The 14,892-nt window shown below is 41.4% G+C and overlaps 1 protein-coding gene across 4 annotated transcripts in view; it reads left to right on the top strand.

The window, feature by feature from the left end:
• Positions 1-14,892, top strand: part of ZNF521 (zinc finger protein 521) — a 307,015-nt gene that overhangs the window by 43,017 nt on the left and 249,106 nt on the right. The window lies entirely within an intron of this gene.

Genomic DNA, 14,892 nt, shown 5'->3' with positions numbered 1-14,892 from the left:
TTCAGTGGAATAGCTGGTGCTTTAAAAGAAGCTTTACTTGTGTAGAGTCAATGCTAACATCAGACTAAAGACGCAGGAACTCAAGTACACAGTCTTGACTGGCATGTATTCCATATATACTAAACTAGCAGGAAATCTTAGTTAAGAGCGGGCCTTCTCTCATGTTAAGGGTTATTTTAAAATTTGAATATGGTAGAACCTCAGCAAGTTGACTACCCAAAGGACTATAACAAACTGGTCAACACATGGAGGTGGTCAACATAAGGAACAAGGCCTGCTGTACTAATACATTTGTGTGGGATCATGTATCGTCTGTGAAACTTAGGTCAACTTTAGGAGATGGTCAGTGTAGGGAGGTGGTCAACTATGGAGGTTCTGCAGTAATTTCAAATACAGTCTTCAAATGTTACTTAGCGAATGTTTACTTTTTACGCAACACCTCCCATATAGTTCTTCTTATGTTCAGCTCTGTGAAACAGAAGCAAAAGACATTATTCTTGTCCCATACAACTCTAGTAATGTCTGTGCAGAAAATGCTTTGTTTGGGGTATATGATATGGTGAAGATAATATTTATGGGTTAGATATTGTTTAATAAAATATTTAGTTTATTTTGAACTTAAGCTTCATAAAAGCAGATATTCAGGCCTGTGCTCACATGCACCGGCATTTTAATCTGAGGTAGGAAAAGAGAGGCTTATTTGCCACTTTTTAGAGTATGTATCCAGAAAGAGTAAACGGGGTGGATCTTATTGCTGTTTATTTTTGTTCAGGATGCTTTCTTAGGGAGGGTGGTAGATTCATGAGGCAGAGCAGAAGTGGGAGCGAGCAAAAAGGGTAAGAAACAAAATTAGGAATCATTCACCATCATTGGAAGTGTTAAAGTTGAAACTTCACTTGGCTGGGGGTTGCCCTCCAGTCTGATCTGGAAAGGATTAAAGACACTTAGAAGCATTTTAATTTAAAAAGTAATATGATACTTTTACCTTCTCCCTTGGTTGAAGCTTTTTAGTGTAAGTTAGGGGGTTCAAGTCTTGCAGGGTTTTTCCCCTACTGTGAGAGTGAACTCTTTTTTTAAAATTAAAAAAATATATATATATTTTTTGAGAGTGAACTCTTGGTGCTGCTTCCCCTTGCCTATCCCCCGACTGACAAAGGGCTAGATTGAGCAAAGCAGAGTATTTCTATTTGTTCCCCCCCCTCTTCATTTTACTTTTTATCCTTCATTGTTCTTTTTCATTCTTTTTTTCTTTTAACTTCATCCAGCCCCATTTGCATCGTTGCTCATTTCCCCCTGATTCTGGTCCTCTCTCCAAAACTATTAATTTCCCGTCCGTATTTCTTCCCTCCCTTTCTCCATGACTGTGTCACAGTCTCTTGCTGCTTTCTAAATTTATTCTTTGCTCCTGGTGGTTTCTCCTGATATCTTGATATCTTTACTTACAAATTTGGTCCTGCCAGCCTGAAGACGTTTTGATGAACAATTTGTATGAAGACAGAGGGAATTCTGAGTAGGGTACTTGAGGGTAAATTATGGAGTGGGAGAGAAATAAATCTTAGAACTTGTTGCTTTGCAAAATAGCAGAAAACTAGTGTATTCTGTCGTGCGATGCCTTTATAGTTTACTCAGGGTAGTTTTGTCACCTGAGTGCCATAGAAACCTTGCCTTGGTTTCTTCCCTTCCATTAACTAAGGATTTTCTTGGTAACTTCAGATCTGTTCCTTCTTTCATTTCCAAGGGTGATGCACATCCCCAGGAGAATCTGCTTCTATGAAAACAGATTTGCTCCCCGTATCAAAGGTCTTGCAAAATGAGCCTAGAGCAGACCAAACCTTTGGAAGTGAAGGTCAGATATAGAGCAAAACTGATCAAATTCTAGACCCAGATTTGAAAGCTAGCCATAGGATTGACTACACTTCAGGTCAAATTATGCTTAGTCATCAGTATGGACTGAGTTTATAGACAGTGAATCCCAGCAGGGATGCAGGGATTGCAAGTGTCACACACACAGTGCATGGACTCTGTCCCTGGGAGGGTATCCTGGAATAAGAACACCAGGCATCCTTGACTGGGAAAGGACCAAACGGTTCCTAAAGAGAGCGAGGGACAAGACCACCCTCAGGCAGATGAGTTCTCGCTTCTTTGTCTCGTGGTGTAACTTTCCTCTAATCTGCAATCCAACACATATAAGTATATTGTGTTTCTATCATTCCTGCTTGGAGGAATAGGGGGAAGGTAAAAGGAAAAATTAAATCCCTCTCTGCAGTCGTAGGAGGAGTTGGAAACCACCTGTGCTGCCTGGACCTTGCTGTCTTCTTCCTAGAGGCTCGGAAGGGAAGGGAATCGACTCTCTACGGCTGTGGGACTCTCTTATGCAGAAGACAGATTATCAAAATATATATTTAAAGAAGGAAAAGCACAGAGAACCTCTCATTTTCCTAATCCACAAACCCTGTCATTTCTTGCCAGTTCCCTCAGGGGGCGGGGAGGGCTGGAAGCCAGAGGGGTCTCATCACACTTCTCAACAAAGATTTAATAGCAGGGTGCTGTGGGGAAGGCTGAGATTATGGGGACTTTATTGTGCTTACAAAACTGAGTAAGAACCAGCATTGTAAATCATCAAAACTAAGCTACACTTAACAGGAGAAATGTGTAAAGTGTGTTTGGTGATACTGTATGCTTGTTGTTATAAGTGGTTTTTCTCTTCTCTCTTGCTAATTTGCAAACTTGAGTTGTCTGTTAAGTGTTCTTTCACATCATTAATGTGAATTGCTTGGGCGCAAATGCAGAGAAAACTAAATAGCCTTGTGTTAGGTTCTTACCCCTGTGGTCTGCTGTGCTGCTGGTAGCTGAGTAAGTCGGCATACCTGTGGCAGCACCTCTGCTGTAGTTTAGGGGAACATGTTTGTAGCCCATATTTATAAAGCCCTGACAAGGGTGTTTGGTTTCTTTACAATTTTTTTTTTCTGTATAGGTTCCCCTTTTATAGAAAAACAAACTGAATTGATGAGTGAATACCGTTCATTGATATCATGATTAGTATGTTCACCTAATTTTGTTTCAAAAGTATGCCAGGCATGATGGCTCAGGCCTGTAATCCTAGCTCTCTGGGAGGCTGAGGCAGGTGGATGGCTTGAGCTCAGGAGTTCCAGACCAGCCTGAGCAAGAGCAAGACACCGTCTCTACTAAAAATAGAAAAACTAGCCAGGCGTCATGGCGGTTTACAATCCCAGCTACTTGGGAGGCTGAGGCAGGGGGAAATCACTTGAGCCCAGAAGTTTGAGGCTGCTGTGAACCAGGCTGAGGCCATGGCACTCTAGCCTGGGGGAACAGAAGAAGACTTTGTTTCAACAAAACAAACAAACAAAAAAACCCACAGAAAGTTAAGGCCAAGGGCCAGGCTGGAGCTCACACCTACAATCCCAGCACTCTGGGAGACTGAGGCAGGGAGATGGTTTGAGCTCAGGAGTTTGGAGATCAGCATGAACAAGAGCAAGATGCTGTCTCTACTAAAAATAGAAAAACTAACTGGGCGTTTTGGCAGGCACCTGTAGTCTCAGGTGCTCGAGAGGCTGAGGCAAGAAGATCATTTGGGTCCAACAGTTTGAGGTTACTGTGAGTTGTGATAACCATGGATACTTTACCTGGAGCAATGGACTGAGATGATCTCCCAATTAAAAATAAAAAATAGAAAGAAAGTTATGAGACTTCCTGGAAGCTTCACACAGTTGTGAGCTGAAAACTTTTAGACTCTGGAATATTATTATTATTATTTTGCCAAAGAAAATTTTTTTAAAATGTGAAAGTGAGTCTACATGTGTCGTATGATTTGGCAAGTTAAAGACGGGACAGTAAAGTACTCTAACAGCTAGTTCTGTTGGCAGAGGCAAAGGGAAATGAATGTTTTACAGAATGAAGCATCATTTTTCACAAAAGCACATTGAAACTGCTTTTAGAACTTTGTTTTTTGCTGTTTTCCTAATCAAATCATTAGCTGAAATAAAATTACATGAAATAAATGTGGTATTTGAACTTTTTAGTTCATATTAATTAGGCTAAAGGCATTATACATTCATTTGCATATTTCCATATTAATTTCTAGATTCATTATTCATACTTCATTATTAATCATTTATATATTAATTAATTATCTATATCTATATTAATTAGGCTGAAAGCACTGTTTTATTTTTTTCCCTTCATTTTCATCAATTCCTCATTTCCTACCTAAGACATTTTGAAATTTTTAGCCTATGTCATTCTCCAAACCCCAAGTGCAATTTCATGATGTTCATAAATGTCATTTCCTGGTCCCTTTCCTGGTCCCAATGACTTTAGACCAGTGGCTTCTGAATGTTTTTGACCACCTCCAAAATAAATATACATATAGTATGCACCTTCATAATATACAGTATAATTATTAATACGTTACATAGACACATGCATTATACAACATTCACAAAAACAGACATTGAAAAGCTAGGTAAAGATGAAATAAGTAGGGCTTAAAAATAATTTTATGTTATTTTGAAGTCCTGGTCTATGTTTATTTTGGTAATTCATTTTAATGCCCGTTAGTACTTGGATATCTCACAAAACCACCAGAGACAGTGCCTATGTTGTTAGACTTCTGCATGTGATTCTGTTACTGATGGTGTCTGTGAGGCCATATTTTGAATAACTTCTCTAAGAATCTAAATTTCATGTTGCCAGCTTTTGGTCATCTCTGATTAAATTGTTCCCTCCACCTCATTTCATATGGTGGTTGACAAAGAGCCTTTAATTGGAGTGGAAAAGCCAGATTGGCCATTTTTCTTGTTGATTATTTGTGCTTGACAATTTTCTTTTTTTTTTTTTTTTAATTTTTTTATTAAATCATAAGTGTATACAATGATATGATTATGGGGCATCATACACTCACTTCATAAACCATTTGACACATTTTTATCCCAGTGGTTAACATAGCCTTTCCGGCGTTGTCTCAGTTACTGTGCCAAAACATTTATATTCTACATTTACCAAGTTTCGCAAATACCCCTGTAATATGCACCACAGGTGTGATCCCACCGATTCCCCTCCCTCTACCCACCCCCCCCTTTCCCACTTCCCCCTATTGTTAAGTTGTAGTTGGGTTATAGCTTTCATGTGAGAGTCCCAAATTAGTTTCATAGTAGGGCTGTGTACATTGGATATTTTTTCTTCCATTCTTGGGATACTTTACTAAGAAGAATATGTTCCAGCTCCATCCATGTAAACATGAAAGAGGTAAAGTCTCCATCTTTCTTTAAGGCTGCATAGTATTCCATGGTATACATATACCACAATTTATTAATCCATTCGTGGATCGATGGGCACTTCGGCTTTTTCCATGACTTAGCAATTATGAATTGGGCTGCAATAAACATTCTGGTACAAATATCTTTGTTATGTTGTGATTTTTGGTCTTCTGGGTATATGCCCAGCAGAGGAATTACAGGATTGAATGGCAGATCTATTTTTAGATCTCTGAGTGTTCTCCATATATCCCTCCAAAAGGAATGTATTAATTTGCATTCCCACCAGCAGTGCAGAAGTGTTCCCTTTTCTCCGCATCCACGCCAACATCTCTGGTCTTGAGATTTTGTGATATAGGCTAGTCTCATTGGAGTTAGATGATATCTCAAAGTAGTTTTGATTTGCATTTCTCTGATGATTAAAGATGATGAGCATTTTTTCATATGTCTGAAGGCCGTGCGCCTGTCTTCTTCAGAGAAGTTTCTCTTCAAATCCCTTGCCCAGCCTGCGATGGGATCCCTTGTTTTTTTCTTGCTGATGCGTTTGAGTTCTCTGTGGATTCTGGTTATTAAACCTTTGTCAGAGTTATACCCTGCAAATATCTTCTCCCATTCTGAGGGCTGTCTGCTTGCTCTGCTTACTGTGTTCTTAGCTGTGCAGAAGCTTTTTAGTTTGATCAAGTCCCAGTAGTGTATTTTTGAAGCTGCTTCAATTGCCCGGGGGGTTCTCCTCATGAAATACTCACCCAGACCAATTTCTTCAAGGGTTTTCCCTGCATTCTCCTCTAGTATTTTTATAGTTTCATGTCTTAAGTTTAAATCTTTAATCCAATGAGAGTCTATCTTAGTTAATGGTGAAAGGTGTGGGTCCAATTTCAGTCTTCTGCAGGTTGCCAGCCAGTTCACCCAGCACCATTTGTTAAATAGGGAATCTTTTCCCCACTGAATGTTTTTAATTGGCTTGTCAAAAATCAAATAGCGGTAAGTAGCTGGATTCATCTCTTGGTTCTCTATTCTATTCCAGATATCTACTTCTCTGTTTTTGTGCCAATACCATGCTGTTTTGATCACTATCGATTTGTAGTAAAGTCTGAGGTCTGGTAGTGTGATTCCTCCTGTTTTGTTTTTATTTCTGAGTAATGTCTTGGCTATTCGAGGTTTTTTCTGATTCCATATAAAACGAAGTAATGTTTTTTCAAGATCTTTAAAATATGACAGTGGAGCTTTAATAGGGAGTGCATTGAAAGTATATATTGCTTTGGGTAGTATGGACATTTTGATAATGTTGATTCTTCCTAGCCATGAGCATGGTATGTTTTTCCATTTGTTAACATTTTCAGCTATTTCTTTTCTTAGAGTTTCATAGTTCTCTTTATAGAGATCTTTCACGTCTTTTGTTAGGTAAATTCCCAAATATTTCATCTTCTTTGGCACTACTGTGAATGGGATAGAGTCCTTAACTGCTTTTTCAATTTGACTGTTGTTGGTGTATATAAAGGCTACCGATTTATGAATGTTGATTTTGTAACCTGAGACGCTGCTGTATTCCTTGATCACTTCTAGGAGTTTTGTAGTAGAGTCCCTAGTGTTTTCCAGATACACAATCATATCATCTGCGAAGAGCGAGAGTTTGATCTCTTCTGACCCTATATGGATACCCTTGATCGCCTTTTCTTCCCTAATTGCGGTGGCTAAAACTTCCATTACAATGTTGAAAAGCAATGGAGACAATGGGCAGCCTTGTCTGGTTCCTGATCTGAGTGGAAATGATTCCAATTTAACTCCATTCAATATGATATTGGCTGTGGGTTTGCTGTAGATAGCCTCTATCAGTTTAAGAAAAGTCCCTTCTAGACCAATTTTCTTGAGTGTTCTGATCATGAAGGGATGCTGGATATTATCAAAAGCTTTTTCTGCATCAATTGAGAGAATCATATGGTCTTTGTTTTTTAATTTGTTTATGTGCTGAATTACATTTATAGATTTACGTATATTGAACCAGCCTTGAGACCCTGGGATAAAACCAACTTGGTCATGATGTATAATTTGTTTGATGTGTTGCTGGATTCTGTTTGTTAGGATCTTGTTGAATATTTTTGCATCTATATTCATTAGTGATATTGGTCTATAATTTTCTTTTCTTGTTGGGTCTTTTCCTGGTTTGGGGATCAGGGTGATATTTGCTTCATAGAACGTGTTGGGTAGTCTTCCTTCTTTTTCTACATTTTGGAACAGGTTGAGTAATATAGGTACTAATTCCTCTTTAAAGGTTTGGTAGAATTCTGACGTGAAACCATCTGGTCCCGGGCTTTTCTTTTTAGGGAGGTTTTGTATAGTTGATGCTATTTCTGAACTTGTTATGGGTCTGTTCAACATTTCCACTTGATTCTGGTTAAGTCTTGGAAGGTGGCGTGCTTCCAAGTATCGGTCTATTTCCTTCAGATTTTCATATTTCTGAGAATAAAGTTTCTTGTAATATTCATTAAGGATTTTTTGGATTTCTGATGAGTCTGTGGTTATTTTGTCTTTGTTGTTTCTGATTGATGATATTAGAGATTTTACTCTTTTTTTCCTGATTAGGTTGGCCAGAGGTTTATCTATTTTATTGACCTTTTCAAAAAACCAGCTTTTTGATTTATTGATCTGTTGTATTATTCTTTTGTTTTCAATTTCATTTAATTCTGCTCTAATTTTGGTTATTTCTTTTCTTCTACTGGGTTTGGGGTTGGAATGTTCTTCCTTTTCCAGTTGCGTGAGATGTCCCATTAAGTTGTTAACTTCCTCTCTTTCCGTTCTCTTGAGGAAGGCTTGCAGTGCTATAAATTTCCCTCTTAGAACTGCCTTTGCAGTGTCCCAGAGGTTCTGATAGCTTGTGTCTTCATTGTCATTTTGTTCCAAAAAATTGGTGATTTCTTTCTTAATCTCATCTCTGACCCAGCTATCATTCAGCATAAGGTTATTTAACTTCCATGTTTTTGTATGGGTATGCAGATTCCTGTTGTTACTCAATTCAAGTTTTATTCCATGATGGTCCGAGAAGATGCATGGAATAATTTCTATTCCTTTAAATTTACTGAGGTTAGACTTGTGACCTAAAATGTGATCAATTTTGGAGTAAGTTCCGTGGGCTGATGAGAAGTATGTGTATTCAGTTTTGTTGGGATGAAATGTTCTGTAGATGTCTGCTAAATCTAAATACTGGATGGTTAGGTTTAAATCTAAGATTTCTTTGCTCAGCTTCTTTCTGGAGGATCGATCCAACACTGCCAAGGGAGTGTTGAAATCTCCAACGATTATGGAGCTGGAGGAAATCAAGTTACTCATGTCTGTTAGAGTTTCTCTTATAAATTGAGGTGCATTCTGGTTGGGTGCATAGATATTAATAATTGAGATCTCGTCATATTGAGTATTACCCTTAACAAATATGAAGTGACCATTCTTGTCCTTCCTTACTTTTGATGGTTTAAAGCCTACTGTATCTGCAAATAAAATTGCAACACCTGCTTTTTTCTGATTACCATTTGCCTGAAATATGGATGACCATCCTTTCACCCTGAGTCTGTATTTGTCTTTTAAGTTGAGATGTGACTCTTGTATGCAACAAATATCTGGCTTAAGTTTTTGTATCCAGTCAGCTAACCTATGCCTCTTTAGAGGACAGTTTAAGCCATTCACATTGATGGAGAGTAAGGATAAGTCTGGTGGAATTTTGGGTATCGAGTTTTTCAAAGGTCCAGTGGACATTTTTAATCCTTTCGCCAGTGTGGAAGTTGGAGTTTGATCCGAAGTTTCTGAGTGAGTTTACTTTTGTGGTATAGGATTGGGTTGGTCATTGTGGAGGATAGGTCTGAGAACATCCTGAAGAGCTGGTTTACTTATGGCAAATTTTTTCAACATATGAATGTCATTGAAGTATTTAATTTCTCCATCATAGATGAAACTCAGTTTAGCTGGATACAAGATCCTGGGTTGAAAGTTTTTTTGCTTTAGGAGATTAAAAGTTGATGACCAGCCTCTTCTTGCTTGAAAAGTTTCAGCAGAGAGATCTGCAGTTATTCTAATATTCTTACCTTTGTACGTTATAGTTTTCTTTCGCCGGGCTGCTTTGAGAATCTTCTCTTTCATGTTAACTTTAGTGAAGCTAATTATGATATGTCTGGGAGATGGCTTTTTGGGGTTGAATCGTGCTGGGGTTCTGAAGCTGTCTGCTATCTGAATTTCAGATTCTCTAGGCATGTCTGGAAAATTTTCTTTCATAATTTCATGTAGAAGGGCCTCTGTGCCCTTGGCTGCCACATCATCAGCCTCCGAAATTCCTATAACCCTTATGTTATGTTTTTTCGAATTATCTGAGAGCTCTCTGAGTGAGTGATCCGTTTTTGCTCTCCATTTCTCTTCCTCTTTGAGAGATTGGGAGCGTTCGAAGACTTTATCTTCAATGTCAGAAATCCTTTCTTCTGCTTGCTCCATTCTGTTACTGAGGGATTCTACTGTATTTTTCATATCTTTGAGGGCTGTAAGTTCTTGTTTCAGTGTGTCTAAGTCTTTGGTGGTTTTGTCTTTAAATTCGTTAAATTCTTGAGACAACTTTTGAATTTCTCCTCGAATTCCTAATTCCATTTTATTAATCTTGTCTGCAAACCAAATTCTGAATTCGACTTCTGACATCTCAGCCAGTTGTTTATGAATGGGATCTTCAATCACATCTGCCGTATCTTTTCTTGGGGGGGTTGATCTATTCTGGTTATTCATGTTACCAGAGTTTTTCCGCTGATTCCGCCCCATGGTTTACTCCCTTTGGTTTTTCCCCTGGGGTTTTATCGAGGGCCCGTACAGTGTTGTGGCCTGAGAAACTGGGGCCCTGTCTGGTGTGGTGGAGCAAAGTGGTTCTGTCTTGTTTTCAGCTGGTTTCTGTTCGATCCTATTGCAACTTCTACTCTGGCTTGAAGTCTCAGCTGTGTGAAAAAATCAGCAATTAAGTCACCCCGCCTGCCCACCTCTGGCCCCAGTTGGAAAAGGAGAATCAAACCTTCCTACAATCGCACACCCAGGGCACCACCTGAAAAGTCCTCAGTCTATTAGCCCAGTTCAAAAGGTCCGAATCAACTGTCTCAATCGGCACTTGTCTCGGGTGGAAGGGTTCAAGAGGTCTCTGGGAACTGGATCACAGGGGCCTGGTGACTCCTCTGAGACAGCTCACCCCAGTGCAGCGTGGAGTCAGGAGGAGCCACCCCGCAAACAGAGCAGTCTGGGAAGGTTGACGTCTCCTTCCCCACTTTGCCCCTCCGTCGGACCCAGTCACTGGTATCTCTGCAGATGGCTAACCCAGTTGCCTGCAGTGAACAGACACTCCAGGGGTTTGCACCTGCCTGAATCGCGAGGAAGTCTGCCAGGCCCCCGCAGACTGCCGCTATCTAGCAGGAGGAGATGGGGCCTGACATCTTTGAGTGTTTGATGCAGGTGTTGGGAAGGAGGTGTTCACTCAGGCTTAGCCCCGTCCCTGATGGATGCTGCTAACAGAACAGAACAGAACAGACAACTTTGTGAGGTTCTGTCTCTGTTCCTGTCATCGCCTACAGGAGACGGGCTGTTTTGAGTTCAAACGTCTTTGCTGCTGGAGAATTGCGTCTGAACACCTCTCTGGGTCGGCCCCGCCCTGGAGGCTTCTGGGTTTGTGAGCCGTGACACCGGTGGCCTCCTCTGGTTGCCCAGGGAGACAGGGGGTGTGGCCTCAGAATATCCAGAAGTGAGCGTTCTGCCGTTAAAGAAAAAACGGCTGTTGATCTACCTCCAGGGAACTGCTGCTCTGGTGTGGGCACTCAGGCGACCCTTTTCTCCTCTGTCCCGCGCACCAGAGTCAGCACTGAGTGGCTGCAGTTTGTGCTGGGTCCACACCCCTTAAGAGATCCCCCAAGAATCAGAACTCTTGGGGGATGGGCCCCCAGACCCGGATTGGGAGTGGGGCGGGGGGAAGCTAGAGTTTCATTCAGTTTCACGCAATACTACGGTCCGGGGAGGGCTCCTGCACTGCACCGCAGGGAAGTGCCGTCAAGGCTTGATTTCCCCTCAGCGGAGTGCCCTCTCCTTGCTCACGTGTCCCAGAGTCAGCGCTGACCTGACGCAGCTCAGGCACTGTGCACTCCCCTCGAGAAATCACCCAAGGAGCCGAACTCCGGAGGGATAGGCCCTCAGACCCCGAGTGAGAGTAGGGGCTCTCAGCTCTCAGCGGGGAGGCCAGAGTCTTATTCAGTCTTGTGCCCGGGGAGGGCTCCTGCACTGCACCGCAGGGAAGTGCCGCCAAGGCTTGATTTCCCCTCAGCGGAGTGCCCTCTCCTCGCTCACGTATCCCAGAGTCAGCGCTGACCTGACGCAGCTCAGGCACTGTGCACTCCCCTCGAGAAATCACCCAAGGAGCCGAACTCCTGGGGGATAGGCCCTCAGACCCCGAGTGAGAGTAGGGGTTCTCAGCTCTCAGCGGGGAGGCCAGAGTCTTATTCAGTCTTGGGCCCCGTATGCCCGGGGAGGGTTGGTGCACTGCACCGCAGGGAAGTGCCGCGAGGCGTGACTCCCCCTCAGCCCGGTGCCCTCTCCTTACTCGCGGGCCTCAGAGTCAATGCTACCAGTCGCAACTCGGGGACTGTCCACTCCCCTTGAGAAATCACCCAAGGATCCGAAGTCCTGGGGGACAGGCCTCCAGACCTCAGTGGGCGGGAGGGGAGCGCCGGGGATTCAGGGTTGCCGGCAAAGGATTCCCAAAGTTTTATTCAGCCCTATGTCCGGCAGGAGAACGCCACGGCACCCCAGTAGGGGAGGTAGGTCCAGTTTTTAGAAGGTCTTTCCCGTGGAGTGTAGTGGGAGGGCCTTTAATTTCTGCCCGCTTGTTAAATTGTGGGGCTCCAGAGCCGGTCTCATGGGGGAGGGGGACTCCCGTCCGCTTGGTGGTGGATTTTGTACCTTTTGTTTGCGTCCTTGTGATCACAACTTGCCTCAGCGGTGTTGATGTGCGTTCTTCAGCCTTCTCTCTTGGTGAGGCTCAAGTCCACCAGGATACTTACTAAATTCCTATCCCTTAACTCTCCTTCTGGACGGGAGCCTTTGTTGAAAGCTGGCTTCAGTCCGCCATCTTGTCTCCCTCCTCGCTTGACAATTTTCTTGCAGAAAACTTTTAAAGTCAGCTATCAAAATTTGAGGATTGTGTGCAAATTAGATTAAGATTACATGCAATGATCCATAAGTCCATTTTGCTGGACATGGTAGACTGCAATACTCTGGGGTGGGATGAAGGAGCTGGAAAGACCAGACCACCCATCTGACTAAGGCACTGTTCATCTGGTGGCTCTCAGGAAGGTCTGATTTGCACCTAGATGGCTTTTTGTGACTGATGTCTGTTCTAGTTGGTTGCTAAATATTCAGAATATCCTCTCTACCCTAGGATAATGTACCCTATATTTCAGAGATCACTATTCTTTTTTTTTTGTAGAGACAGAGTCTCACTTTACCGCCCTCGGTAGAGTGCCGTGGCGTCACACAGCTCACAGCAACCTCCAGCTATTGGGCTTATGTGATTCTCTTGCCTCAGCCTCCCGAGCAGCTGGGACTACAGGCGCCCACCACAATGCCCGGCTATTTTTTTGTTGTTGCAGTTTGGCCGGGGCTGGGTTTGAATCCACCACCCTCGGCATATGGGGCTGGCGCCCTACTCGCTGAGCCACAGGCGCCGCCCCAGATCACTATTCTTGATTATCTCTCGGTTGTTTAAAACCAACTCATCAGATCTGCTCCTCTCAGTTTTATAGAGAATGGGGTGGGGGGAAGCTAAGAATGTCATTAACCCCAACTGTCAGGACTATAACCAGATTCTATGCATTTGCCAAAAAGAGAGTCATCATCTATAATTGGTTCCAACTTCTGAGCTATAGGCTGAGTGAATGAGCTCCTTTTTCCAGTCATGGAAGAAGGGGCCAGTTAAATTATTACTTGCTATAAAAGCTTTGTTATTTCTACATTGATTTTGCTGCAGCAGAATTTTTTGATATTAGTACCTGGTCTACCATCTACTCTTGATATATTTGTGAAATTCTCTACCAGAACATGGATGTAAAATAATAGTTTTTAGGTCCATTATTTTCTCTAAGCTCTTTGGACACTTTGGGTATTGTAATTAGGATTTATAAAAAGGCTATACTTTATGAATTACGTTTTCCACTATGAATGATAAGCTATTATATTTATTAACTTATTAAAATTAAAGAGTTTGAATGTTGAAGGGGTAATTTAAGAAACAGTTCTCTGTATTTTTGATGCTCATCTTTTATTAGGTATTTTGACTCTCAGTTTGCTTTAATAAGTTGTGAATCTCAAGAAAGCTACTGATTTTGAAGGATGAAATCTCCTACAAATAGAAAAAAAAATGAGTGCCTTCCCTTTTTACAAGTAAAACCTAAGTGGAGAATATCTTTTATTAGTTGTAATAATATTCACAAATTACCTGTTTCTTAATTAATATGAGATTTTAAAAATTAGTCTTTTGAAATGAATAGACTTAAAGGAAAAAATTAGCATTATTTGTCTGTGTATAAGAAAATATTACCTTGGGATGTCTGCAGAACCACAGCCATTTTAGATAAGTGGTTTTGCCTTAGTTGTATAATTGATAAATGAATATATAATGATCTAACTGTGTGGTTTCAGGATTCATTTGCCAAAAATTGTAAATAAAATGTCAAGAACACAAACCATGGGAGAATATCCTCAAGAATTTCCACTGTGTCCTTGATGGTCATTGATGGTAATTAAAGCTGTCAGTTTATCCCTGGGGAGAAGGGTAAAAATTATAAATGAAGGGCTGTATTTGGGATATGGAAACAGTGGGGTCTCTTTTGTGGGGAAAACGAATTAAAAGAGACCCTCTATATCCTAGGCCCTCTGCAGCCCTTCTGTCTGTCTTGTAAGTGGGGCAGCGTGTGGCTATTTGGATACAGTTGTGTGCACATAATGGCTTTGCCGCAGTTAACCTGTTCTCAAATGTGAAATTCGATATGATGAAACTCAGGATGTTGATTTTTTTTTTCTACATTATTGCCTGGCTTCATTAAATTTTTTTTTCACATTATTCTACTTAAGATGCTTGTGAATGACATCTATTTCTTTATAAGGTAGCGGGTTGCTAAAGAAGCTATTAAAAGTAGACTATATCCACACCCTTCTCTTTGTGCTAAGTCCTTGGCTGGGGATCTTGTCTTTGGGGAATGACAGCAATGTCACAGAGATCTATGACCTCTTAATAGGTCTTAGGAGGGGAAGGCAGACAGCATTCTACACTGTGCCTCAGGGCTTAGCTCTTTTAAACTTCAAGGAATTGGACTGGAACTCTTCACTCCTCCTTTCTTTCGGCTTTACCTTCAGGGGAAATTGATCGATTAGAGGTGATTATTCCACAAACTCTGAACCTCTTTCCCCTCTTTGTTCCAACTGGAGCTTCTCAAAGTTTAAAGGGATTGTGTCTCCTGGGTGAATTGTAGAATGAATTTAAGTAGATTATTGGGTAGAATCCTTTGAACACACATTAAAAGTGCTAAAAAATATATTTGGAGCAGAGGAAAATATTTGAAGTGAAAGA

The sequence above is a fragment of the Nycticebus coucang genome, chromosome 19 (assembly GCF_027406575.1).
Source record: "Nycticebus coucang isolate mNycCou1 chromosome 19, mNycCou1.pri, whole genome shotgun sequence".
NCBI lineage: Eukaryota > Metazoa > Chordata > Mammalia > Primates > Lorisidae > Nycticebus > Nycticebus coucang.
Note: the sequence above shows the minus strand (reverse complement) of the source record. Positions and strands in the feature narration are given on the sequence as shown.